General features: G+C 44.7%; 1 protein-coding gene across 3 annotated transcripts in view; it reads right to left on the bottom strand.

The window, feature by feature from the left end:
* Positions 1–25,512, bottom strand: part of ADAMTS19 (ADAM metallopeptidase with thrombospondin type 1 motif 19) — a 217,564-nt gene that overhangs the window by 35,188 nt on the left and 156,864 nt on the right. The gene's annotated exons all lie outside the window — the stretch shown is intronic.

Genomic DNA, 25,512 nt, shown 5'->3' on the forward strand with positions numbered 1-25,512 from the left:
AAAGCTACTTATGATTCATATGCACATTAAACAAATTTCAAGGAAATCTTTCATCTATTTCCCAGTTGGGATATAGACCACATATGTAAGCACTAGTGCAATCCTTTCTGTGTTCGTGACTGAGCTCAGAAAAGGAGTGAGTAAGACAAACCACTGCAAGAATTAGTCCAATTTTTTTTATTGCAAGCTGCCTAACAACAAAAAGGCTAAGTGTAATAAATAAATATACAATATGGATCTTACATACTACAGAATACATTTAGGGGTTGTGTGAATGTTCTTAAATGCTTCGTACTAATGTTTTGTATTGTTTTGATGGGCTCAAAAATATATAAGTGGATCAGTTGCTATGCCAGTGTAGCTACACCTCTTCTGTACAAAACCTATTGATGGAATTCTGAAGTAATTAATTATCAAAAGATATAATGGAAAAGTATAATGGTGACAACAAATTTAGCCAGTTTTAGAAACCTCAGACAAGGAGAGTCTAGTTAAATACTAACTGAAGTAAAATTCAGTTTCTCACATTCGCCACATCCTACACTGGACATTACCCTACACATCAATATTATTTTGGTCCTCATTGATGTCTTATAGTTTTATCAAGTCACAGAGCCTGGGGAAACAGAAGAAAAGGTTTCCTGTAACTGTGTTTATTTGAGTGGACATCCTTGAACTCATGCACAGGAGTCTTGTGCATGCAAAGAAACACACTTAGAACATTTCAAAGCTCAACAGCTTTTGGTGGCAACATGGCCCCCCACCAACACTCCCTCTGTGCATGCTTAAGTATGCTGCAGTTCTGAGTCTGGCATTAATAAAAAGTCATGCGAGTGAGATATCAAGAGGAGAGCAAGGGTTGTATGAGTTCACAGATAACTACCTAAAGAGCCAGTTACAGATAAGCAAAATGTTCTTTTGTTTTCATGGCCTCTATGACTCACACATATGGGTCACTGGCCAGTTCACCTACCAGAGAACTGGACATCATGTCCGGATAGAAGAAAGTCATGATAGTCTAAAATAAGTATCAGCCCTTGTTCTCATATACAGTTTATAGTGAGTGACAAACATGGAAGGCTCTGACCATGTGACAATCCAACAGACATTAGCTAATGGAATCCCCAAATAACATTGTTGAAGATGGCACTGGTTTCAGCAAGCAAGCCATTTCAGGGAGCCAGCAAGATAGCTGCTACCACCCACTACATGAACTAGTAGGCTGAGACTAGTAGACCCGTCTTTGTACAGTTCACAGAAAATGGCAACGCCCTCCCTACATCTACTGCATCCACAGATGCTTTCAATGCTGTGAAAGGAGTCAGGAAAAAAAATGAAAATGCTTTATTTTGATTCAAGTCGAACTGTGACACTACCCTTAACAACACTTTTTATAAAAAGTGAGAAAGTTACCACCACCAGAAAAGCCATCAAAAGCATGAAAGAGCAAAGGTCAGTAGTAGTCTCCAAAAATCAAAGGGTGTCTATGTACACTACAGTGAAACAAACAAACAAACAAAATATCAGAGGGGCACAGGTCTAGTAAAAGGTGGGTGCAGGTTACGGTATGTATTCCTTAGGAATTTTTAAACAGAGAACAAAAAGTCTCCAGGCCTACGGTCAGGTTGGTCAAATAAAATAACTGCTAAAATGACAATGCCTTATACCTAAACAGAAAGATTAGGCACAGTACAGACTAAATAACAGGCCAATGCCTCATTTATGGATTCAACAAAAGTTCAGAAGATCACCAGTTTTCATACATAGGGTTTAACGCTGTAGATTAATGGCTGGAGGCTTCAAAGATCATGTGAAAATTCTACGGGAAAGGAGACTGCCTCCAAGCTGTTAGCCTGAGTGTGCAGCTCCAAATGCTTCACCTTCTTCTCTCTAAACAAGAATTCTCAGTGCACTGGGGAAGGGCATGCTGATGGGCCTTTTCAATACCAGCAACAATGTGATGAGTCATGGCTGTCATGGTCACCAAGGCATAATCAGGATCACTCTGGCACTGTCCTTGTACCTGTTCATTAGAACCATGGCAAGCAGAGAAAGAGAGAAAAAGGATAAAACATCCTTCAACTTGGTAAAGGGAAAAAGCATCTCCTAGGAAGGAATGGCCTCTGCCTGCCATACTGTAGTGGGGGAGGGGTCATAAATAGGTCTATGCACAGAAACTCCCAGTAATGCACCATGTGGTGAACAAATGAAGGGGAGACCTCCCTTTTATGAGCTTTGGAATTTTAATAGTGCCAGGAATTGGACAGGGGGAGTCCATCCCTTTGCAAAGGGCAGCCAGCTTCCCGTATGGCAGGCTGTGGCTGCGGAGGCTACCGCAATGGGTGGCGATGGATGGGCAGTGGTGAATGCCAACAGTGGCTAAGGTAGGGAGGGAAAGGAGGTGGGGGATAGGCTGTGGGGTTGGGTGGCTGTGCGGTTGTCTGGCTGTCTATGGGCCTGCTGATCCCCATAGGCAGAGTGGGAAAGCCCCCTCTTCCTATGGGGTCTAATAAAAATGGGGCAATATTCATCCCTTCGTATTCTTCAGGGTCTGTGGAATTCATAAATACGAAGAGACGAATATTTGATGAATTCGCGATTTTTAACACATACTGTGATCTGTTTTTTTTCTTCGTCCCTATGTCTAGATGCCAGTGCACCAGATAACCTCTCTCAGTGATTTCATATGTTAAATAGCATGCAGAAAAAAACAGAATACTGAAGGGGACCATAGGCGAACAACCAGGGTGTCAGACAGGAGTTAATCAGTGTGATCTTCTCTTTTGTTTAGTCATTAAGTCATGTCCGACTTTTTGTGACCCCATGGACCAGAGCACGCCAGGCCCTCCTGTCTTCCACTGCCTCCCGGAGTTGGGTCAAATTCATTGGTAGCTTCAATGACACTGTCCAACTATCTCGTCCTCTGTCGCCCCCTTCTCCTCTTGCCTTCACATTTTCCCAACATCAGGGGCTTTTCCACTGAGTCTTCTCTTCTCATCAGATGGCAAAAGTATTGGAGCCTCAGCTTCAGGATCTGTCCTTCCAGTGAGCACTCAGGGTTGATTTCCTTCAGAACGGATAGGTCTGATCTCCTTGCAGTCCAGGGGACTCTCAAGAGTCTCCTCCAGCACCACAATACAAAAGCATCAATTCTTTCGCGGTCAGCCTTCTTTATGGTCCAGCTCTCACTTCCATACACCACTACTGGAAAAACCATAGCTTTGACTATGCAGACCTTTTGTCGGCAAGGTGATGTCTCTGCTTTTTAAGATGCTGTCTAGGTTTGTCATCGCTTTCCTCCCAAGAAGCGTCTTTTAATTTTGTCTTTTAGTCAACCCCTACATGCACTTAATGAAATCAGGTTAGAAACTCTACAAGCAACTGGGATTACACAACTTTGTAATTATTGTTATGTGATTCTTCATTTTTCTCCCTGTAGTGCAAATGTTGAACGTCCTAGGACCCTTAATCATCTATGGGAAGTCAACTAGTCTTGAAGTCATCTTCTGGCCAAAGTTGTCTTAAACATTCTTTCTCACTGAAATTCCATGCTTGGCATCAGTGATGTGAAAGTGCCTCAACTACTCAGACCTTGCCCAAATTTCTTCATAAAGTTATACGTTAATGTGACTCATTCCTGGCAATCAACTCCTCTCCTATCCATATTTGTACTGTTTTGTTGTGTTTCTATGGGAAACAATGGCAATAGCACCATCAACTGGCAGCAATACAAGTCAACTACATTATCCAGCAATCACGCATGCCACTAAGGCACACACAGTACAAGGGGTGCAAATAGCACAAAATGCTTTATAACATATTTGCTGTATCCAAACATGTTGTAGTTCTAAGCATTCTTTTTCTGTTGTAAGAGCTCACTATTTAAAGCATTCTTTTTAACAGTTGAAAAGAAGTGCATATCCTCAACACAGTGGACAAGCATTACTGCAACACAGAGACAACTGCCACATGCTTGTTTTACAGCTATCATATTCTGCATCAGCCGTCACTAGTCAAATACAACAGTCAGAAGAAGCCCTGAAGAGAACAAAGCAAACTATCTGTACAAAAACTGTTTTGTTTTTTTACCGAGGGCAATGCTGGCATTCCAGCTTATCTGTGCTGTGACTACAACCTGCAAAGCCATATGCAAATTTAGATACTGCAGTATCCAGAGTTATAAACCTTATCAAGGACTTTCCACAACATGCTACACAATTGCTTCTAAAACACAGTGTCTAACCATGAACAGCTGGTTCAGTTTTCTGTTTGACCCTATTTAGCCCACATTTCCTGAACTTGAGGAAAATAAAAATGCAGCTGGGTCACATATATGTCCATTCACAATATTACTTTTAAAATTTCCAGATGGTTTCATACAGCTATGAATGAAAATGTAAGATAAGAGTAAATCCTACAGTACTATATCCTAAAAGGTGATACAGGAATAATCTGACACTAGTGAAAGCAGAGTCATGACAAATAAGAATCTCTGTATGTTCAATTGTACCCAAACCACTCATTTTAAGAATCACTGTCCCCAACCTCTTTCTCTAGATAAATGTCATCCATTAAGGCTATGCGCCTGCTCTCTGTGCACCTTCATAACCCAAATTCAAGTGTGTCCACATAATGCTTCTATCTAATGTCTGCATCCTTAATAACCTTGGCTTAAAATGACAAATTAGGAACTCACCTCAAATTGTTTAAATGATAAGGGTAAAAAATAGTTCATTTCTTTATGCATAGATACAGGGATATTAAGACAGACTAACCAATTTCTCTAAGCTTGCCACAAAGAGATAAGATCAGTAACTGAAAGTCAAACTTTTCCAAGCACTCAATCTGCCTTTTCCAGCAACAACGATTAGATACAGACAACAAACAACATATGTGCTTCTGATCAGCAGCAAACATTTATTTACCTGTTAGGTAAGTGAGCTTATCATTCAGTAGTTTGTTGTTGTTTAATCATTTAGTTTAATCAGTAAGTTTAGTTGTCCCTATAGCATAAACAACTGAAACTGCTCCAAACAAATGCAATAAGAGGAGACATGGACACACATGGATTTGGTACAAAGTAAAGCATCTATGCTGGAGGTGTGAAAGCTGTTTTTTCTGCAAAGTGCTTAATGCAGAGGTTATAATGAACTGCTGAAACACTGCAAATCGCCTGCATGTAAAAGGATGTAGAAGTCCCATTAACATTCACAACAGGTCACCAAAAGCATATCGTGGGGGTATAACTGTAGAAGAAGTAATGTTAAGGGGAAAACATCGCTCGGTATTGGTCAAAGAAAGGGACAGACTTCTAGAAAGATCATAGTATAGTATAGTATAGTATAGTATAGTATAGTATAGTATAGTATAGTATAGTATAGTATAGTATAGTATAGTATAGTATAGTATAGTATAGTATAGTATAGTATAGTATAGTATAGTATAGTATAGTATAGTATAGTATGAGATTTAGGGGAATAATTTGCCAGTGGTCAAAAACCTTGCAGAATTCTGGACTAGAGCTGTTTTGTCTTGACAATTATTTAAAAAGTAACAGGGGAAGGGAAGACATGTTGCAAACCCAATCCTTGCTCTTGTGAGAGACTGTGAACTCTTTACTGCCTGTATGCTCTTCCCATTACATGATATGACCTCCATCTCCCCTTTTCTTCCTCACACTTCTAATTGGGGCACCAGTTCCCTTTCTCTCAGGACTACCACTGTCATATGCTGCCAAGCACATTCCCACACACCAAACAGGCCAACACTGTGCTCACATAAATAAGATACAGATGTGGACTGAGCTGGTGCACATTTAAAATCTTCCTTTAAAGTTTGTACAATTCAGTCATACACATAAACAGTTTCATTTCAGGAAAATGTGCTCTTTTATCTTGAAACTTTCCTGTGACCTTTAGTTTGTGAAATGCATCATGAAACATTTTAAGAATACGTGCTTGAGAAGAAGAAAGAGAAGGCTGGAAAATACTGCTTCTTTTCACTTATAAAGAAAACATTCTATTTGACTTCAGTCTCTGAAAAAGATTCTTGGGAAAAATCTGCTCCTGGTTTAAATGTTCTGTGAAATGTAAAATTCTGGTTGACTTTCCCTACCATACTGTTGCCCAGTCCAGCAGAAAGTTTTGAAAATGTTCAACCAACATTTTGTAATATGAGGGTATGTTTCTGGAGAAGTAAATTAAAAAAGGTCTCACCTTGTAAGATTAAAATAAATCATGTTTTTTGAATGTAGATCATAGAGTTGCACAGAATACTTGTACATATGAAGCTGTAGGCCAGTGGTTAACAACCTTGGGTCCTCAGATGTTCTAGGACTACAACTCCCAAAAGCCTTTACCACTAGGTGTGCTGGTCAGGATTTCTGGGAGTTGTAGTCCAAGAATATCTGAGGACCAAAAGTTGAGAACCATTGCTGGGGACAAAAAGGTGCTCCTCACACCTTCACCAAGTAGGGTGGGAATGCCGTGATACAATACTGGCTGGCAGCATTCAAGGCTAGATTAGGTTTTCAAAGCAGCCTGCTGTCAATAATGGATTGGAGAGCGTTTCATTTTTGTTTACATTTTAACAAGTTTATCAAAATTAGCATGTAAAAAGTATAACATGGTAGGCTGGTGGGCCTGGCTATAGACTAAATAGGAGTAACTGCCTTCTATTACCACTTTTCAAGCATATTCAAAGTTGGGGACCGCTGATCTATATGAAGCGCCTGGTAGAAATTATACAGAGATTTTGGGTTTGTTGTCAGCAATACGATTATGACTTGCACCGCTATCTCTCCTTTGCTTCATCTGCAAGTGATGCTGTACATATAGATCCTTGCACGCTGTATAGTGTTAATAATGAACTGGAGAAGGGCCAATAAACTGAAACTTAATCCAGGTAAGATGGAGATCCTGCTATTAGGATTCTACCACTTAAGAGGGAAATTTACCTGGCCATGAGGGAGTTACATTCCCCCTGAAGAATCTGCAGCTTGGGGTTACTCCTGGACTCAGTACCTTCTATGGAGACTGAAATATCAGTTGTGGCCAAGAGTGCCTTTTATCAATCCCAGCTGACTGGGATTCCCGGTTGCACCCTTACCTGGATAAGAAATGCCTAGTAACATTGGTTTATGCATTGGTAATCTCAAAAACAGACCACTATAATGCTCTCTATAGAAGGCTGTCCTTGAAAATAGTATGGAAACTTCAGCAGGTCCAAAATGTGGAGACCAGACTGATTTCTGGGACTAACAAATTTGATCATATGTTCCCAGTCCTTTCATGTCTTCATTGGCTTTCTGTTAATTTCCATACTCAATGCAAAGTGGTTATAACCTATAAAGCCCTTAACAGTTTAGGACCTAGATACTTGTTGGAGTATCTCCCTCAGAAATCAGCTACTTGTTTCACCTGTTCCACTCAATTCATGATGCTAAAAGTGGCCATGCCAAGGGAAGCCAAAAAGGTGGTGGCAAGGAATCAGGTGTGTTCAGTGTTGGCACCCAATCTTTGGAATGAGTTATCAACTGAGATATGCCATGCTCCTTACCTCCTCACATTCAGGAAATCGGTAAAAATACAATTATTCAAATCTGCCTTCAACAATTTATTCTCCTGAATGTTTTTAATTTTTATTTTAATTTTTAGTGTTAATTTTAGACCTATATTGCTATATCACCATATTACTGAATGCATTTTATGTGGGGTTTTGTGGGGCTTAGGTTTGAACCTGTATATCACCTAGAGTAGTGCTTTCATTGGGGCAGAATATAAATACACTATACCAGGGGTTCCCAACCTCCGGTCTGCAGCCTAGGAAGGACCGGGCAGCAGACACAGATCTGCCCCCCATGAGCATCAATGTGCATGAGCACACTCCACCCCGTGAGCATGCTGCCCACATGTGCATAAGTGCTCCCGCGAACACCACCACGTGTATGCACGTGTGTGCTCCACCCCAGTAAGCATGCCGTGTGCATGCATGCAAGCAGCCCCCTATGAGCACAGCTGCGTGCATGCGTGCTCCACTCCCTGTAGGGGGCGGACCTGTAGGCACGCCATGAGTGTGCCATGCCCCCTCACCCGGTTCATGGTTGGGAAAAGGTTGGTGACCACTGCACTACACAAAAATTAAATTAAATCAAATGACTTTAAATTAAATTAAATTCAGTTCAATTCAATTCAGTTCTATGAAGTTCATCAGCCAAATCTTAGAATGTCACTTTTAAGAAGTTACTTTAGCATTACAATATTCTTACAATTTTAAAAACATCTGAATAGCTTAGTGGTTTAGGTATCTGCAGAGCCAGAGGTCAGCTTAATTCCTCATTGTGCTTCCTTGACAGACAGGGGCAGTTCTAAGATTATTATTATTAGTAGTAGTAGTCATTGCTTTAAGGGTAACATATTAGGAACATTTACTAATGCATGAGTAAATGACAGTCTATACAAAATTACATTGTCAAACTAATGTTAACATGACCATACAATCCAAAAACAAAATGTACTGCCATTCTTTGTCACAAGTTATCTGTGAAGATTTTCAGTCATCAAGGTGAGGTTATCTGGAAGTTATCAGAAGGCACAAGAACAGCTGCTTAATGAAAGGATAAGACAGGTCCACTTCACCATAGACACTTTGAAACACAGAATAGAGCACCTTCACCAAGAACTACTTCCCATGCTACTCAAACGAACACTGGATGCAGTCCTAGATTTTGTCCACAAAGCACAACTGGCCCAGCACTTCGAAGGCAAAGAGAGGCAAACCAAGAAATTTGCTACCCTTATCTTCTGAAAACAGTCAGCAGGGGAACTCAACAAGAAGGATTACGAGGGGACCACAGCGGAGGACACAAGGGACAAGTGAGTGAAAAATCTCTCAGACAGGGAACTCACTCGTCAGATAGGGAGGACTTAGCCAAAGGCCTAAATTTTGCCATCATACCCAAACAGATTCCGATTGTGGACTTCATACACACACACACACACACATGCAGAAACCTTTATTGGCATTACAGGGTACAGGGAGTACACAGGATAGTTACATTCCAATACCGGGTGGGGGGAAGGGTGAGGTTGGGATTATAGTAGGCTAGGTTCAGAGAGGTTTACAGAGGGTTTAGGGTAGGGGGAGGGGGGGAGGGGATGTCTTCATAACAGTTAGAAGAAAGTCAGCAACTTGACTGGTGATAAAAGGCGAGAAATCACTCAGGAGCATGGGGGTAAGGTCGGGGGAAAAAGGGGAGAGGGAAGAGAGGAGTGGGCCTAGTAGCCGCTTACGGGGGATGTTGTGGGATGGGCACCGGAGTAAGATGTGGTCCAAGGAGTCGGGTTCGGATGCACAAGAGTAACACAATCTGTTGGGGCGGGGGGTTCGGGTGAATCTCCCAAGATGGGCTGCAGATGGAAAGATATTCAGCCTAGCGAGCATAAAAGCTCGTCTTTTTTGAGGGTTGGACAATTGGTTAAAATAGTTGGAGGGGCGGCCAAGGGAGGGGGATAGGCCAAAAGCAAGAGGAGAGCAGGTGGGGTTCAACTGGGAGAATAGGGTTGCATGTTCAAGGTCATAAAGGTTGGATCTAATGATTTGATATGCTGAGTTGAGGTTCATGTCGGCGAGAGTTTCGACAGAGAGAGATAATGACAATAGTTTGGCTTCTATGAAGTGAAACCACGTAGAAGTGTAGGGGTCCTTTAATAAATCTTGTAGGATCGAGTCAGAGGGGGTTAGGAGGTGAATTCTGAGCCAGAACTTGAAGGTGGTGGTCCAGGCTAGGGTAGAGGGTAAGTGGATACCCAGTTCTAGAGTAATGGTGGAGAGTCTGATAAGATTAGGGATCCCGAGGATTTTCCTAAGAAAGGAGGCAGCCACCTTATCGATTTCAGAGTTTGCTGCCTCGATCCAAATTGGGACTCCATAAAGTAACTGGGAAATTGTCTTGGAGTATAAAATTTTGGTGGCAGCAGGTACATACTGATTACCAGAATGAAAGTGAAAGCGGGAAATTGCACTGAGGGAGAGAGAGGAAGAAGCGATTGCAGAGGTGCGGTGTGGGCTCCATGAGTGCCGAAAGTGGAAAAGAATCCCCAAGTATCTGAAGGTCTGGACCTGTTGGTATGTGGAGTTACCGATTCTCCAGGGAGACGGGGCCCAGGATTTGCCAAAAACCAGTATTTTGGTTTTCTCTGAATTTATGGTTAGGTCGTTGCTGGAACAGTATCGTTGGAAGGAGAGGAGGAGCTTGCGGAGGCCCAATTTAGTGATAGAGAGGAGAAGGGCGTCATCCGCATACATAAGAAGAGGGGTAGACGAGTTGTTTAGAGCAGGGGGGGGAAAGGCAGTGCCAGTTAGGGAGGAAGGGAGGTCAGCGAGGAAGAGATTGAATAGGAGAGGGGCTTTGTGGACTTCATTACAGCCGCAGAATTGATTATCTGGAGCAACAATCTACTAGTGCCCTGGAGGCAAACCTTTTTCGGCTCGAGTGCCCAAAATGAGGGGGTGGGGAAGAAACCAGTGGCTGCCGTGCCACCCAGAAGACCAGAACCGGAACAGGAAGTGGCTTTTTCAGGGGAAATCATGGGGGTGGACAGGAAGTTAAAGGGGGAATCATGGGGGTGGACAGGAAGTTAAAGGGGGAATCATGGGGACAGACAGGAAGTTAAAGGACCCAGAACAGAAAGAGAAAGGGGGAATCCCAGCTGCAGCCACTTCAAAAGGTTTGTTTCCACAAAGGTGGGTGGGTGGGTCACTCACTTGCGTGCCAGAAGGGCTTCGCTTGCCAGCTGTGGCACACGTGCCATAGGTTCACCATCACTAGTGGCAGAAGATGAACAGCTCCAGATGAAAGTTTCTACAACACTTTCCATTGCTCAACCACTGCCATCCAACCTTACCAGACAGGAAAGAAGCGCTCTGACAGGAAAGAAGTGATGAGACCATCACAATACTGCCTGTGGACAAAGGAAGATGCACTATTGTCCTCAACACTATGGATCGCCACAGAAAAATATGCTCACTTTTGGAAGACCAACACACATATGAAAAACTGAGGAGGGACCCCACCAACATTTACAGGAGAAAAGCGACAGAATGCTTGAAATACTTGGAAAAAGACCATGCCATTGACAGGGCAATCTACCACCGGTTGTACCCTGGAGAGCCCCCCCCGCCTTTATGGGCTTCCCAAGATACACAAGGAAGGAGCCCCCCTCAGACCCATCAGCAGTAACATAAACTCAGTAAAATACAACATTGTTAAATACCTGGCCAGCATCTTAGCACCATTGGTTGGACACTCGGACCACTACATTCACAACTCAGAGGAGTTTGTGTCCCAGGTCAGGGAACTGAAACTAAATGCTGATGAAATCATGGTATCCTTTGATGTCACATCCCTGTTCACCAGCATTCCCAGCCCTGATGCCCTAACAACGGTAAAAAGGAGACTGGAAGAAGATAATACCCTCTCCACCACAAGCCGCCTCAACCTGGACCAGATATGCCTGCTCCTGGACCTATGTTTGAGCACTACTTACTTCACCTATAGAGAGAACTTTTACAGACAGAAACATGGCTGTAGCATGGGTTCCACGGTGTCACCCATTGTTGCCAATGTATACATAAAAGAAGTGGAAAAGAAGGCACTAAACACCTTCCTGCGGATGACTCCAACCCATTGATTCAGGTATGTGGATGACACCTGAGTGAAGATCAAGATTCAGGAAGTAAAGACATTCACAGACCACATAAACACAGCGGACACAAATATCAAATTCGCCACCGAAGACACTAAAGACAACCGGCTGGCTTCCCTGGACTGTGCAGTCATCATAGGATCCAACAGTAACTTAGGAATAGAAATCTACAGAAAACCTACACACACTGATCAATACCTGTAATTTGACTCTCATCACCCATTTCAACACAAACTAGGGGTAATCAGGACGCTAAACCACAGAGCAAGAAACATCCCCACCTTCACAAAAGCCAAGAAGGAAGATGGACATCTGAGGACAGCCCTTAAGGCCCAAAAATGGGCCTTTAACAAGGCAATGTCCTGACCCAGCAGGACAATGGAACAGTCTGAGACCCAGAGCCAAATTAAGAACCTGGTCATTCCTTACATGGTGGGTGTGTCTGAAAAGCTCAAAAGGACTTTTGGTAAACACCACATACCTGTGCATTTCAAACCCACAAACACACTAGCGGAGAGACTTGTCCACCCAAGTCTCTGCTGGATACCAAAACACAAAAGGAGCAATATAGTATATGCAGTTCAGTGCATATGCAGTTCAGTGCAAAGGAGGAGGAGTGTTCAGAGCTCTGCATTGGAGAAACCAAAAAGCCACTAAACAGGAGAATGGTTCAGCACAGGAGAGGCAATGGCTCAGGACCATAATCAGCAGTATTCCTTCAACTGAAGGACAAAGGACATTCATTCGATGACCAACGTGTACTCATTTTGGACCGAGAAGATGCGTGGTTTGGGAGAGGGGTCAGGGAGACTATGCAGGTGCACATAGAAAATCCCTCAGTCAACAGGAGTTGAATGCCTTAGATACAATCTGTCTCCAGAATGATTAGGACCACTCACACCGAAAAGACCACTGTTAAAAACCTTTAGCAACCCATGACAATGGGTGGAGAAGGACTGCAGAAGTGAGATTATTCTTTATCCCAAGTCCTTTGTCCTTCTAACAAGCCTATGCAGACCAGCTGGAAGTGAAAACAACATGGAGGATATATCAGGGATCTCCTACCAACTCTCCTCAGACTGAAGAACAGAAATTTCAGGCGTTTGCCGATGATTTAGTTTTTATTTTGTAAGAACCCAGTAAATCTATTGATGAACTGATGGAAATATTAATAAACTTTGGGGAGATTGCAGGAATTACAATGAATCAGAAGAAAAGTGGGGTTACTTACCTGTAACCAGGGTTCTTCAAGTGGTCATTCTGTGAATTCACACATAAAGGGTTAAGTCAGCGCCAGCGTCGGTCCCTTTCGGAATCTTCTAGAGCTCTGCAAAGGAAACATAGTTAAACATTACCTACACTGCGCATGCTCCGCCCGCCCAAACCTCAGTTCCATTTATCCGCCACAAAAAGAGTGGGTTCGCTAAGAACAGTGACGGAAGTGGGGAGGCAGGGCGGGCATGTGTGAATTCACAGAATGACCACTTGAAGAACCCTGGTTACAGGTAAGTAACCCCACTTTCTTCATCGTGGTCTTCTGTGAATGCACACATAAAGGGTGACTGACAAGCTAACTCACCGGCAGGCGGGCCGTCACTGTAGAGCGGAAGCCAATACAGCTCTCCCAAATCTGGTCTCTTTCTTAGCTCTCACGTCGAGCCGGTAATGTGTAATAAAAGTAGACGGCTGAGACCAGGTGGCAGTGCGGCAAATATCGGGAAGATCAATGCCGTGAAGAAGAGCAGTAGATGACGCCACAGCCCTCGTTGAGTGAGCGCGGAGGTGTTCAGGAGGTGTCAAATGATGAAGCTGGTAAGCTAAAGAGATTGTAGAAACAAGCCACCGAGACAGTGACGATGGAGAAGCTGGAAGGCCCTTCTTGTGTCCAAAGTAGCAAAGAAAAAGCCTGGGAGAAGAACGAAAGTCCTTGGTCCTGGAAACATAAAAGGCGAGGGCCCTCTTAACATCCAGTGTGTGGAGCATGCGTTCTATGTCCGATGTAGGAGAAGCAAACAGTGTAGGTAGCACAAGAGGTTGGTTGAGATGAAAAGCAGAGACCACTTTGGGTAAGAAAGAAATATCCGTGTGGAGAACAACTTTATCTGGAAAAAATTGGAGAAAAGGTTGATCAGCTCGGAGAGCAGCCAACTCACTGGCCCGACGAGCAGAGGTAATAGCAACTAAAAACAGCACCTTGAGAGACAACAGTTTTAAATCGCAGGTCGCCAAAGGTTCGAAGGGGGGTCGCATAAGGGACTGCAGTACCAAATGGAGAGACCATTGGGGAAGTGGAGGCCTCACTGGTGGGCGTAGATGTACAAGTCCCTTAAGGAATGCCTTCACAGTCGGATGTGAAAACAAACGCGAGGCCGGCGAGCCCCTAGGTTGGAAAGAAACAATGGCAGCTATATATACTTTCAGTGTAGATATAGACAACTTAAAGTCAAATAAGTAGCGTAGAAATTGCAGCAAAGTGGAGAGATCAACTGGGCAGGATGAGAGGCCACGAGATTGTGTGAACTTAAGAAAGCCCTTCCATTTATATGCGTAAAGCGAGGACGTGGAGTCCTTTCTGGACTTGTCGAGGACTTCTTTTATCTCGGGGATATCCTCCACGCTGCGAGATGGAGCGTCTGCAGATCCGGGTGGAATATGTTGCCCTTGTCCTGGGTAAGCAGGGCTGGAAAGACAGGGAGCCTCACCGAATCCAGTGACATTGACATCAATGTGGGAAACCACGGTTGTCTGGGCCAACGAGGCGCGACAAGGATCGCCTCTGATCTGTCTTGTTGAAGTTTCACTAGTGTTCTTTGTAGCAGAGGAAACGGGGGGAAGAGGTACAGGAGGCCCCTGGTCCACGGGATCATGAAGGCATCGCCTAGGGAGCGGGGGCCGAGTCCCGCCCTGGAGGCAAAAAGAGGGCATTTCGCGTTGACAGGAGAGGCAAAAAGATCGACTACAGGCGTACCCCACCGGCGGCACAGGTCTTGAAACACTTGCAGATTGAGCTCCCATTCGTGCATCTGCATAGTCCGACGACTGAGTTCGTCTGCTAGAGCATTGTCCTGTGTGGCTACATGGACCGCCACTAGAAATATGTGGTGACGGTAACACCATTCCCACAATGTCACTGTTAGGTATAGAAGAGACTGGGAATGCGTGCCTCCCTGTTTGTTGACACAGTACATGGTCGTGGTGTTGTCTGTGACTATCTGTACAGCACGACCATGTACTATCGGGAAAAAAGATTTGAGAGCCTTGATAACAGCTATCATCTCCAAGTGATTGATGTGAAAATGCCGTTCTTGCGGTGACCAAAGCGCATGAACTCGATGCGGGCCGCAATGTGCCCCCCAGCCGGAGGGACTGGCATCTGTGGTGACCTGAACCGTGAGACGGAGAGGACGAAATGGACGCCCCACTTGTAGATGTGGTAGGAACGTCCACCACCTTAGCTGGCGCGCTAACTCTGGGGTGACTCTTAGCCGCCGCAGCTGATGATGGGCGAGAGGGTCGAACAGAGCTAGAAGCCAGGACTGTAGTGACCTGAGTTTGAGACGGGCATGGGCGAGTCCCGGTGTTGTGGAGGACATTAAGCCCAGAAGATGTTGGGCGTGCAACGCTGTTACCGTTGCTCCCGGCTTGAACTTCCGTACTGCCCTTAGGATCTTCGTTATACGGTCCTGGGGAAGGAAAATGCGACCTTCTAGAGCATTTAAGGTTGCCCCTATGTAGTCTACGGTCTGAGAGGGGACGAGGTGAGATTTCTGGTAGTTTATTTGAAGACCTAAGTTCCGAAGTACATGAAGCGTGAATTTTGTGTCTTGCAGGGCTTTGCTTTTGGATGGAGAGACCACCAGCCAATCGTCGATGTAAGGGAAGACCTGGACCCCGTGGAGCCGCAGGTAAGCTGCCACAGGGGCCATGCACTTTGTAAATGTTCTGGGAGCTGTTGCCAGGCCGAATGGAAGGACCTGGTACTGATAAATGGTGTCCAGAAAGATGAACCGAAGGAATTTTCGGTGGCTGGGATGAATTGAAATGTGAAAGTACGCGTCCTTCAAGTCTATCACCACAAACCAGTCGTTTTGTTTCAGCAGGTGCATGATGGATTCTAGGGTGACCATGCGAAATCTGCGAGGACGAAGGTAAGTATTTAGAATTCGGAGGTCCATAATAGGTCGGATTCCGCCGCCTTTTTTGGGCACGGCGAAATATCTGGAGTAAAAACCGTTGCAAATGTCCTTTCTTGGAACTTTTTGGATGGCGTGCTTTTTTAGCAAAGATCGAACCTCTTCCTGCAAGAAAGGGTCGAAAGATGTATATTCTGCGTGACCTAAAGGTGGATATTCGGTAAACTCCAGACGGTAACCGGAATGAACGATGCCAAGGACCCAGGAGTCGGTTGTAACTGTGGACCAATTGGGAAGGTAAGAATGAAGTCTTGTGACGGCAGAGAGCGTTGGAGGGAACTGCAGGGAGTCAAAGGTACTGTTTATGTTTTTTAGCGGGTGGTTTGAAGGACTGACGACGATGAGAAGGCTGTCCGCGGTAGGTGGAAGTAGGAGTACTGCCCTGTGAGGACGTAGGCTGAGACTGAGGTTTGAATTGTCTAAAGGGTTGCGACTGACCAAATTGGTGAGGAGATCTTTTCCATTGGTACCTGGTAAATTTCGGCTGAGACTGAATGAAATAAGATTTGGCAGTCTTTTTGGCTTTGTGCAGATCTTCAAGGTGACTATCTGTCTTTTCATTAAACAGACCAGAGGCATCGAATGGCAAATCCTCAATTTTTGACTTCACATCGTCTAAAATATTTGCTGATCGAAGCCAGGCATGCCTGCGTAAGGTGACCGAAGAGACGAGGATACGAGCTGCTGCTTCGACGGAATGGCGAGTGGCGATCCTCTGATGCTTGGACACCGTTTGGGCCTCTTCAAAGGTGTTAAGATAGCCCTGCCGCACATCATCAGGCAACAGCTGTAATCCTGGGAGGAGTTTAAGCCACAGCTGTTTCTGGTAAGCACCTAAAGCCATTTGATAATTAGCGATGCGAAGTAGAAAGGAGACCAAAGAGTAGATCCGTCTCCCAATCATCTCTAACTTTTTACCCTCCTTATTGGTGGGGATGACATGCGAGCGTCCTGTAGGCTTTGAGCAGCTGGTCTCAACAATCAGAGAATTGGGAATAGGATGTTTCAAAAGGAATTTAGTGTCGTCTCCAATGATTTTATACATATTCTCAGTACGCCTTGGTAAGGGAATTGAAGATGATGGGCGATCCCATAGCTCTTTAATAATCTTGAGTAAAGAGGGCAAATAGGAGAGACTAGGAGGCGGAGTACGTTCCTTGGTGATGTCCCCAAAAATAAGGTCCTCCTCTGGAGGAGGGGGTTCATCCACTGGTAGTTTAAGGGTCTTTGCCAGTCTAGATAACATTTGAGAATATGAAGAGAAGTCCTCCGAGGGGGAGGGGTCGTGAGGATCACCAGTATCGGATTCGACCGTCTCCCCCACTGGCAATGGAATAGGTGTAGGCTGTGGAGGGAGGTCGTCATCGGAGCCTGACTGTTGTGATGAAAAGGGCTGGTCATCATCAGATGAGGATTCGTGGGCTCTTTTCCGAGGTCGATGCTCGACCCCGACGGTAGGAGCAGAAATCGCAGGCGCAGCCGAACCCGCTGATGGAAGCGGTGCGGGTAGGGTTGGTGGAACAGGCGGCTTGGTAGGGAGTGGTACTGGCCGATGAATGTCGTCGACATCGTGTTTACGACGATGTCTGCGACGACGGGGAGGAGTAGACCCGGAGGAGGAAAGGTAGACATATTTCACCCGTCGACGTCGATGGCGTCTATCAGAGGATGAAGACGACGACGACGAGAGAGAGGAAGAGTCGCGTCGTCGACGTCGACGATACTTCCTCCTGTGAGGGCTAGATGAAGACGGCTCCCCCGAGGAGGAACGACGTCGGCGGCGGGATTTTCGATGACGATCCTCTTTGTGAGCCGCTCGACGTCGATCCTTAGACAGGTGCTTCTTTTTCTCCGTTTTCTTGGCCGGAGGCGAACTCGCTCTCGACGGCGACGGAGAGATGGAATGAGCCATTGAAGCCCGCCCGGTGGAAACAGGGCTAAAAGGGGCTAGACCCAAGCTTGTGGTTGCAAGGACAAGCTGGCTTGGCGTAGGAGACTGTACGCCAAGGGGTAAAACAGGCTCAGGCTGTCGCGGAGGGAGTGAAGTTGTCGCCTCCGACACAGACTCTTTATCCCGGGACGCATCATCCAAGATTAAAGAGGGGAGAGAAGTCCCGACGGCGTCTAAATAATCGGTGGAAAACTTATTCTTCGAAGGTGGCTTAGCCTTCTTGGGGGGCTTAGTGGGAACAGCCTTAGAAGAAGACGCTTTCTTAGCTGGTTTTTTGGACGGTTTAGGAGCAGTAGGCAACTCTGAAACCGTAGCCTCCGAAGTAGCTTGGGGTTCAGGCGGGGAGGCGGTGGATGGGAGCTCCATAGTCGAAGGTTTGGACGCCGATAGGGCAGAGTCCCACAAGTGCAGCTTAAGGCGCTGTTGTCTAGCTTTTAATGCCGCCTTAGTAAACGCTTGGCAATGCCTACAATTCTGGGGAGAATGGGATTCACCCAGACAAAAAAGACACGTGTCGTGCCCGTCCTGAAAAGGGATCTTGCCCGAGCAGACGACACAACGGCTAAAGGGTCCGGATGGCGGAGGGGGCATAGGCAGGAATCCAAGGGGCCAGGAAAGCCGGTAAAAAGGGCGGGAAAAAACAGGGTAAACCGGAGGGAGGGAAGGAATTTCACTCACGATACCCAAACAAGTCCGCAAAGAAAGGACAATGTCCGTAGGCAATCCGAGGTCAATACCAGGAGAATAGATCCGAAAAAGCGCAGCAAAAGCAATCCAAAGAAGAAATTTTAGCAGAGCGAAGCGAAAGGAACCATTTCACACAGCGGAGAAATGGAACTGAGGTTTGGGCGGGCGGAGCATGCGCAGTGTAGGTAATGTTTAACTATGTTTCCTTTGCAGAGCTCTAGAAGATTCCGAAAGGGACCGACGCTGGCGCTGACTTAACCCTTTATGTGTGCATTCACAGAAGACCACGATGAAGAAACAAACTTTCTAGGCAAAAGTATTTGAATTGAGGAGATTCATAAACTGACAGACCTGATGGGCTTCCAAGAGGAAAAAAGAGTTAAATATTTGGGAATCCAAATGACAAATAAGCACATTAATAAAAGACAACTACATGAAACTTTTCAAGGAGATACAGAAAGATTTGGAAAAGTGAGACAAATTGCAACTTTCATTGATGGCAAGAATAGCGGTAATCAAAATGAATATGCTACCTAATCTGATCTCTTTTTCAGTGATATTAAAGCAAACACTTCTTCAGGACTTTAACCAAAAACCCATATTTTTCTGTGTATAAGGTGCCCTCATGTATAAGATGCCCCCCTTTCCTAACCCAACATTTCCTTCTTCACAAGAAACTGGAGGAGGAAGGCAAGAATCATCAAAACGCTTTGATTCCTGCTTTCCCCCTCCACTTTTTTGCAAGGAAGTGGAGGGGGAAAGAACTTTCTTTGCAAGAAAATGGAGTGGGAAAGCAGGAATCAAAGTGCTTTGATCCCTCCCCCCTTACTTCCGTGTATAAAATAGCCCTCAATTTTTAATCTAAAGATTTTAGACAAAAGTATTATCTTATACATGGAAAAATACAGTAATGAAATTTGTTTGGCAAGGGAAAAAAACAAGGATTAAAGTGAAGGCATTATAAGACTCTAAACAAAGGGGAGGTTTTGGTCTCCCAGATTGAAATATTTACTATAGGGCCTCTGTATTGGCCTGGACCAAGGAATGGATTACTCTGGACTATAAGAGAGTACTTAAACTGGAAGGACATGATCTTAGCCCTTGGTGGCATGCTTTTGTATGGTATTAAAAAACTAAAGACTAAATAAAGTCTTTAATAATCATATGATAAGAAAGTCTTTGTTATGGATTTGGAATAAGATACAAAAGCAAATGAAACATAAAATTCCAGGGTGGTTGTCACCATGAGAAACATTTATACAGCCAACCTTAATGGACTCAACAAAACTTCTTAGATATTGAGACTTGCTTAAGAAAAATTAGGTGTTAAAGACTAGAGAAGAGCTAGAGGACCAGAAAGTCTTAGATAAAACAATACACCCTCTTCATGGATTGCTGCCTTGTCGTGGTGAAGGGGCTTGAGCAATTCAGAGAAGCTATGGGCTATGCCGTGCAGGGCCACCCAAGACGGACAGGTCATAGTGGAGACCAAATTGCTAACATGCGCTGGATTATGGAGAAAGCCAGAGAGTTCCAGAAAAACATCTACTTCTGCTTCATTGATTATGCAAAAGCCTTTGACTGTGTGGACCACAGCAAACTATGGCAAGTCCTTAAAGAAATGGGCGTGCCTGACCACCTTATCCATCTCCTGAGAAACCTATATGTGGGACAGGAACCAACAGTTAGAACTGGATATAGAACAACTGATTGGTTCAAAATTGGGAAAGGAGTACGACAAGGCTGTATATTGTTCCCCGGCTTATTTAATTTATATGCAGAATACATCATGCGGAAGGCTGGACTGGAGGAATCCCAAGCCGGAATTAAGATTGCCGGAAGAAATATCAACAACCTCCGATATGCAGATGATACCACTCTGATGGAAGAAAGTGAGGAGGAACTAAAGAACCTTGTCATGAGGGTGAAAGAGGAGAGTGCAAAAAACGGCCTGAAACTCAACATCAAAAAAACTAAGATCATGGCCACTGGCCCCATCACGTCCTGGCAAATAGAAGGGGAAGATATGGAGGCAGTGACAGATTTTAATTTCTTGGGCTCCATAATCACTGCAGATGGAGACAGCAGCCACAAAATTAAAAGACGCCTGCTTCTTGGGAGGAAAGTGATGACAAACCTTGACAGCATCTTAAAAAGCAGAGATATCACCTTGCTAACAAAAGTCCGAATAGTCAAAGCTATGGTTTTTCCTGCAGTGATGTATAGAAGTGAGAGCTGGACCATAAAGAAAGCTGACCGCCGAAGAACTGATGCCTTTGAATTGTGGTGCTGGAGGAGGCTCTTGAGAGTCCCCTGGACTGCAAGGAGAACAAACCTATCAATTCTAAAGGAAATCAACCCTGAGTGCTCACTGGAAGGACAGATCCTGAAGCTGAGGCTCCAATACTTTGGCCATCTCATGAGAAGAGAGGACTCCCGGGAAAAGACCTTAATGTTGGGAAAGTGTGAAGGCAAGAGGAGAAGAGGACGACAGAGGATGAGATGGATGGACAGTGTCACCAAAGCATCCAACATGAATCTGACCCAACTCCGGGAGGCAGTGGAAGATAGGAGGGCCTGGCGTGCTCTGGTCCGTGGGGTCACAAAGAGTTGGACACGACTAAATGACTAAACAAACGAACGAAAACAATAACTTTTATGAAGAGAAAACAACATTTGATAAACTACAGCTAGGGACAAGTGATAAAATAATTAAAAGAATGTATGAATATCTCTTTAAATATGACAATGGAAGGTGAAGTGGTGAAAGATTATGATAAAATGGGCACAAAATATTGGTCATAATATTGATTTAGAACACTGGACACGAATTTGGCAGAGTAAGATTAAGTTTATAAAGTCAGTAAATTTCAAAGAAAATGTATATAAGATGTTTTATAGATGCACATGACTCCAGCAAAACTCTCTAAAATGTATGAAAATGTTTCTAACAAGTGTTGGAAATATAAAAAGCAGGAGAGTACTTTCTATCATGTTTGGTGGACATGTAGGGAAGCAAAAAATTACTGGAGATTAGTACATGGAATGTTGAAAAAATTTGTATCTTGTGCGATACCATTTGTGGGGAAAATGTATGCTTTTACAATGTATGTATCTGTGGTAGTAGCAGACATTGTGCTTAAGCGCGCAAATCACGTACATAGTGTACTAGCTTCCAGTAAAGGATGTAGATTAGCCTACTTGTGTATCTAAGGTATTACCTGTCTCAGGGTAGATTAGCCTGCTTGTGTAACTAGGGTATTACCTGTCTCTGGGTAGATTGTATTAGCCTGCTTGTGTATCTAGGGTATTACCTGTCTCTGATTAGATTGTACTTGATTAATTTGTGCAAATGTAGGAGAAAACAATAAAAGCGGGCGCGGCGAAGGATCGGAAGGAATTCCTGATGAACAGCTGCTGCACGGCATGCTGTTTTGATCATCCGGATCCCGTCCTAAAACCACACTCGAATGTTTCGTCTCTTCCTTTCTCCTTGCTGGTCAAGAGGGGGGGGGAGGCTTCATCTGCAGATCCCAACAACAGAGGCTTCATCTGCAGATCCCGACAACAGAGGCTTCATCTCCAGATCCCGACACCATTTAAACCAAAATTGTTTCTACTGAATATTATGCCTGAGATTGTAGATAAAGAAAGAGTGGTTACTTACCTGTAACTATGGTTCTTTTAGTGGTCCTCTGTGAATCCACACAACTGGGTTTTAACTGCGCTTGCGCTGGATCCTCGGAATAGTCTAGAACTTAAAAAAGAAACATTAGTAGTACATTGCCCTTTACCACGCATGCTCCACCTGCCCAAACCTCAGTTCCAAAGTCCACCATCATCAGAGCTCTAATGCTAAGACCAAGAGTGATGGACAGTGGGGAGGTCGGGCGGGATGTGTGGATTCACATAGGACCACTAGAAGAACCATAGTTACAAGTAAGTAACCACTCTTTCTTCTACATGGCCTCTTTGAATCCACACAACTTGGTGACTAGCAAGCTCACTTACTGGAAGGTGGGGTGTCACTCCAGAACAGATGTAAGCACAGCTCTCCCAAAACTAGCTTCCCTCTTGGCCCTGAGGTCCAATCAATAATGAGATACAAAGGTGGATGGAATGGACCATGTGGCTGCTTTGCAGATATCAGAGATGTCAATACCACACATCAGGGCCGTTGAGGATGCTACAAACCTGGTAGAATGTGCCTTTAGTGTCTCTGGTGGGGTTTTACCAGGCAGTTCATAAGCCAAAGTAATTGTAGACACAATCCATCTTGAAATACAGTGGGGTCTTGACTTGAGAACTTAATCCATATTGGAAAGCGGTTCTCAAGTCAAAAAGTCTGTAAGTCAAGTCTCCATTGACCTACAGTGCATTGAAAACCGTTTAATCCCGTAACAGGCCGTTTTTGTTCCATTTTGGTTTTTTTCTGGTCTGTAAGTCAAATCTCAGTCTGCAAGTCAAACCTAAATTTTGCGGCCAGAGAAGTCTGTAACTCAAAAAGTCTGTAAGTCAAGCCGTCTGTAAGTCAACGGTCCACTGTAGTCTGTGAAGTTGCACTAGAGCCTTTGCAAGAACCAAGAAAGCAAGCAAACAAACAAACGGGCAGAGGTGCGAAAGTCTCTAGTCCTGGACGTATAAAAGACCAAAGCACGGCGAACATCTAGTGAGTGGAACATGCGCTGAACATCCAAAGAGGGTTTGGGAAACAATGTGGGTAGAACTGATGGTTGATTAACATGAAAATATGAGACAACTTTAGGGAGAAAGGAGATATCTGGGTACAAAATCACCTTGTCCGGGAAGAACTGAAGGTAAGGTGTATCAGCTCAAAGCGCAGTCAATTTGCTTGCTCTTCTAGCAGAGGTTATCACTACTAAAATAGTGTTTTAAATGACAGGAGACGAAGGTCAGAAGAAGCCATGGGCTCAAAAGGTGGGTGTGTAAGAGCTTGGAGAACAACACGCAAGGACCACTGAGGTATAGGGGGATGAGCAGGTGGGTGCATATTTTGCAGGCCTTTCAAGAACATCTTGAGAGTAGGAAGTAAAAACAACCGGGAGGCCTCAGACCCAGGCGGCTGGTAGGAGACAATGGCAAAAATACAAACTTTCAGGGTAGAAAAAGCCAAACCTTGGTCAAACAAATAATGTAAATATATAAGCAGGGTATCAGTGGATAAAGGTATGGTCTATAAATTTTGTGAATTAGCAAACTTTATAAAGTTGGACCATTTGTAAGCATACAAAAGTTTTGTGGAAGGCTTCCTAGCCCTATCCAAAACTTCTCTAATCATGGGAGAATCCTCCAGGCCGTCAGATGCAGAGAATCTAGGTCCAGGTGGCAGATCCTGCCTGCATTCTGTGTCAGCAGGTGTAGTAAAGGTGGGAGTCTGATGATCTCTGACGCCATCATTCTGAGAGTGGTAAACCATGGTTGCCAAGGTCACCACGGTGCGATCAGAATGGCATTGGCGTGAACATGACAAAGTGTGCCCCCTTGTTTGTTGATAAATACATGGTTGTGGTGTTGTTGGTGACCACTTGAACACCACGACCTGCTATTAGAGGGCGAAACACACAACAAGCTTTGATGACAGCCCACATCTCCAGCTGGTTTATGTGTAATCGACTCTCCTTCTTGGACCAAAGGGCATGGATTCTGTGAGGACCACAGTGAGCTCCCCACCCTGTGGGGCTTGCGTCCATCGTAACTTGAACTATGAGTTGTAATGGGCGGAACAGGCAACCCATTAGAAGATTCAGAATGAATGTCCACCATTTCAGTTGCTCTGCCAACTCTGGAGTAACACGGAGACGCTTGGAAGGGTTGTCTGCTATAGAGTTGAATAGGGACAGATACCAAGCCTGTAGGGCACACATCTTTAACCTTGCATGAGGGAGAGCGGCCATGGTTGATGCCATCAAGCCCAGGACATGCTGAGTGTGGTGCGCAGATACTCCAGCGTTTGGGTGAAAAAGAGAAATAGCACATCTTAGTTTGTTGACATGTTCTGGTGGAAGAAACACTCATGCTCGTATAGAGTCTAGCTATGCACCTATATAGTCTATAACATAGGTTGGGGAACAGGGGTAAATTACCCCAAATGGGGTAAAAGTGAAAATCCTGGGGGTAATGAGCAGAGTGCTACCCCCTAACTCCCACCCACCCCACCCCCACCCTCTGCAGCCAAACCTCAAATTTTAAGCCATCTCTCCCTGTTACTCCCTTGGTTACAGCAGGGCACTTGTACATCCTCCGTTCATTCAGAGATCGGAGATAAGCCTGCTTGATTGGTTGCAGCTGTGGAGGGAGGGAGAAAATGGAAGGAGGGGGTAAATGGAGGGAGGGTGTCTGTGTGTGTGTGTGTGTGAGAGAGGGGGGGGGAGAGAGAGAGAGAGAGTGAGAGAGAGACTGACTCAAAACTATGAAAAAAACAGGCAAGAAAAAGAGAATCCTTGAATTGGGGGAGGGAAAGGGTGGCTTTTTAAGGTGCTGTCCAGGTTTATCATTGCTTTCCTTCCAAGAAGCAGGCATCTTTGCATTTCATGGCTGCTGTCACCCTCTGCAGTGATCATGGAGCCCAAGAAAGTAAAATCTGTCACTGCCTCCATATCTGCCCCTTCTATTTGCCAGGATGTCAGGACGTTGACTTCATAGTCTGATCAATGTCGATGTCAACGTGGTGGTGGTGATGGAGATGATGAGGAGGCATAGACATTTTATCCTCCTACGTTTACCATGGCTGTCGACCTCATAATATTCTTCTGTGTCGAAGTCACCCTCTCGATATTGACATCAACCAGCTCTGCGCTGGACCTCAACATAAACGGGTTCATTGGAATCAGGAGATGCTCGATGTGAGAGCCTCTCAAGATCACTACCACTTCCCAATGTGATGACTGGCGGAGAGGTGGTGAGGCATGCCTCCTTTTAGCCATTTTCTTTCTGGGAGACGTGCGCTCTCTAGAGT

This window comes from Pogona vitticeps, chromosome 2, assembly GCF_051106095.1.
Source record: "Pogona vitticeps strain Pit_001003342236 chromosome 2, PviZW2.1, whole genome shotgun sequence".
NCBI classification, from domain to species: Eukaryota; Metazoa; Chordata; class Lepidosauria; order Squamata; family Agamidae; genus Pogona; species Pogona vitticeps.